The sequence below is a fragment of the Solanum pennellii genome, chromosome 9 (assembly GCF_001406875.1).
Source record: "Solanum pennellii chromosome 9, SPENNV200".
In the NCBI taxonomy this organism is placed as follows: Eukaryota; Viridiplantae; Streptophyta; class Magnoliopsida; order Solanales; family Solanaceae; genus Solanum; species Solanum pennellii.
In genome coordinates, this window is record NC_028645.1 from 58301017 (window position 1) to 58305039 (window position 4023).

Below are 4023 nucleotides of genomic sequence, written 5' to 3' on the forward strand. Positions count from 1 at the left end.
AAGACAGATTTATAATTTTTGACCTTTTAACCTTCAAAAACTTTTTAAATGATGAATCAACAAGGAAAAACTAAAAAAAATGTTTTATATAAAATTTTTACCATTCAAACGCGTACATTTCACTTATCAACATAAACATGGTTGTGAGGGTGTAATTATTTCAATTTTTAACAGTTCAAGGGGGTGATAGGACCCCCGTAAAATTCAAGTGTGTAGTTGAAAATTTGAGTATAGGTTAGGGGGACATTTGACCATTTTCTCTTTAATTGATCTTAATCCAAATTGCCCCAACTTCGGATGCAGTTGGTAAGTTATGTGTTCTTTGGTCTAAATTGAAACTTGAGTTTAGAGCAATATAAAATTTAAATAAATTTAGACCAACAGTTAACAATTTTAGAAAAGTATAATAAGGATTAACTTTTAATATATCCATGAACTTTGTAATTGTCACTTCATTAAGATTATCTGATAATATCATTCGATCTGTTTGCTCATTTTCGTTTTCATAGATATATAATTGTATTTTTTTACTTTTCCTCCTGAGGGTATCAAATTATCAACGAAGTGATACATTTGTCCTTGGACTTTAAATGTATAGATGCAACGATTTCTCTTTGTTAATTCTCTATCATTATATACTCCAAGTGAAGTGCATGCAAACATATTATTGTAGGCTCTATTGTAAGTGCAAAAGTGTTGAGATTCTTTAGTCACCCAAGAAAAAAATTTCGCAACTCAGTAGGCATGTTATGACAAGTTAGTCTAATTAATCCATTATCACAACAAAAACCTGGTGATTCATATCGGAATCTTTATGCTGCACAAAATTTGCAATTTCGAACTTTCCTTAAAAGTAAGTAATCTTTTGGCAATAAATTATCATTTTGTAGATTGACTTCTAACTTATTTGTACATGTACATGATAAAAAGCATTTATTTGTTATATATACATGTTTTTTATTACTTTGGTAGAAAGATGTATACCTCTATTTGCAGTACGTCTTGAACTTAATCAACTTGAAGCATCAGATGCACCCGATGTTGATCCTTGTATCAGGAATAACAATATTTAGAGACAACTAGCCAATTATTAAAAATCAGTATAGTTGAAATAATTGAAGTAATATTTCTGAACTCACCTACTTTGAAGGCAGATAAGCAAGTAATTATAAATTCTCCTCTACTTGAGGTAACTGGTAGGTTTGTAGTTGCAGAAGCTTCAACCAAAAAATGAGAAAAATAACTATAGTAAGAGTAGGTGAGCTGAAACGTCTGACTATAGCTATAGATATTCAGAAGACACATTTCACATAAGGAAGAAAACAATATGGTTATCTAACCTTCTTGAGGAGATAACAAAGAAGTTCTAATTGTAAGAGTGTTATTACTATTTCATTGACGAAGGAGTTTTTGTCTTTCGATTCAGCCCTTTTTCTCTTACATAGGATAAAAATAATTTCTTTCTTTCGGGTGATATCTTTACATATCTAGTACGAAGACACAAATTTCTTTCAAAAGTTCTTTTTTGGACATACACATTATCTGTATTTTCTTGCGTCCTTGTTTCGAGTACTTCGTGATTTTTTAAATTACTTTACTCTTGTTTAGAAGTGACACTTCTAAAGGACTAACAAGAGAAACTGTGTAATTTTATCATTAAATTTTGGAGACTTATAAGTGATGAACAAGGGCACATAGGTAGTTTTACTATTTCACTTTTAAAGATCCTCTAATTCATTGTTTTAATCGACTTCTCCTCACATAATCTCTGAGACTCTTCTCTGATCAACAATGTGTCATATTCATCTATATTAAACTCTAGTTCTCCTCAAATTTTTATTCATTACCTACAATAAGTTCTTTTTCTCCCTTTTCCCCAATTTCTCTTCCTAATGTGTCCAACTCTTGAGAAAGGGCCGATGATGTTGGCTATTTTCATTCTTCTTTGGATATTTAGGTCTGCATGTCATCAATTAAAGGATAATTTGCTTCTTATCTTGAAATTTATTTCTCTTTCATTGATATGTAAAGAAATATTTAGCTTCAAAGTGTTGATGACAATTTGTCCTCTGTCGGCGATCCAATTAGCTTAAGATTTTGACTCCGCAAAATTAATGTGATTAGTTAAAAAATTTTGCTAAGAAAATCTGAAAACAATACATACAAATTACACAAAAAAAATGCAGACAATGGTAAATGACTGTAACAGAACAATCACTCGGATAAAATGGCATACATTTGAGACATCAATATATCATTTGGGAAAATAAAAATTAGAATGAAAATAAGACAAAGAGAATAGTGTAACTTGTTTTTTTTAGCAAAATTGTTTAACTAATCGCATTAATTTGTGGAGTCAAAATCTTAAGCTAATTGGGTCACCGGCAGAGGACAAATTTTCATCAACACTTTGAAACTAGATACCGATAATCTTAAATTTTATCTTTTCTACACCTATAACAATGAAAGAGAAACAACTTTTAAGATAAAAATCAAAATTATTCTTAAATTGAATGACATGCAGACCTAAATATATCCAAAGAAGAATGAGAAAAGTCACCATCATAGGTCATTTTTGTGGAGGAGAAGAAAAACTTACTGTATCTAATGAATACACCAAGAGGAAAGAGAAATTTGAGGAGAAACAGAGATTAATGGAGATGAGTATGACAGATTGTTGATTAGATAAGAGTCTTATAACATATGTTGAGGAGAAGTAGATGTAAATAATGAAAGAGGATTCCTAAAAGTAATGATAAAACTACCTATGTGTCCTTGTATATCCTTTAGAAGCCCCCTAAATTTAGTGATAAAATTACATAATTGTCCTTGTTAGTCCTTTAAAAGTGCAAATTCTAAATAAGAGTAACATAATGAAATAAGGAAGTGAAATAATATCTTATATTAATTATATGTTATCTTCCATGTGAAATGTTGCATAGTAAACTTGATCAAAGAAAAAAAAAAGGAATTTAAAATCGTTATAACATTAAATAGAAAAGTCAAATTAAATCAGAACTTGCAAAATCTTTATTTTGAAACTTAGAAGTCTGACTTATTAGCTCAAGGCTATTAAGGTTGAGTTAAGTCAAGTGATAGTTGATTTTTTCTTTTTTAAAAAAAGGGCGATGAAATAATTTCTAAAAGTAGAAAAATAAACTAATTAAACAATGGAAATCATATCTTTCACCGTGCAAGAACAATACAATACTAATTTTGATGTTGGTATATTATATTATTCAACTTTTATCAATTTGGCCTCAATCTCTAGCTTCATGCATTCAATTTTGATAACTCATTATAGTAAGGAGTATATTTTTAACTTTATTTTTGTCGATCCTCCATTTTCCGTGTTTGAAATAATTGATTTGATTTATGAATAGAGTCACAATTTTAATCTTACAGATTCTAAATCTTAAAATAATAATTTTTCATTAGTAATAATTGAGTTTTTAAATATTATATATTTATAACACTCTAATTTATTCGCACTGATAGAGTAAGACATTAGGAATAAAACATGAGTCATAAAAACTTCTAGAAAAATGCATGCAAACGTATATATTAGAACTAGCGACGAAGAACCTGTGTGTTTATTCATAAATTAATTTTTAATTGATACTTAAATGATTTTAAATTTTAAATTTGAATAATTTGTATGTATTTATATGACGGTTAACGTTCATATGAAATGAGTACTTGATAAATATTATTAGTTTATAATAATTTTAAAGTAATTTTGATTAAACAATTTAAATTTTCATATTTTAAATAAATTATAAATATTTGTAATAGAAGTAAATCATCTCGCTCTTCTTTCTCTAAAATCTTGTGTGAGTGGACATTGTTTTTTATTTTCTAAAAAAATTAAAGAGCAACGTTAACATTACTAATTTTATTTTCTTCACTTTAAACTTAATCAACATACATAAAAATCATTGTTAATTCATATAACATTTGGTTATTTTTTTCATAAATTATGTGAAAATTTTTGTATTGTTGCAGTACTAATTCGCAACACTA

At 27.9% G+C, this 4023-nt stretch overlaps 1 long non-coding RNA gene across 2 annotated transcripts; it reads right to left on the bottom strand.

Annotated features, from left to right (window-relative positions):
* Positions 1-882: 882 nt before the first annotated feature.
* LOC114078583 lies at positions 883-2722 on the bottom strand. Of its 2 annotated transcripts, none has more exons than XR_003580200.1 (3): positions 1848-2722; positions 1140-1217; positions 883-1047 (listed from the first exon to the last, which is right to left on the bottom strand). It is a non-coding gene; the product is annotated as an uncharacterized LOC114078583 (long non-coding RNA). The 2 variants fall into 2 exon arrangements; XR_003580199.1 differs by having other exon boundaries at positions 1341-2722.
* Between the last annotated feature and the right edge of the window lie 1301 nt (positions 2723-4023).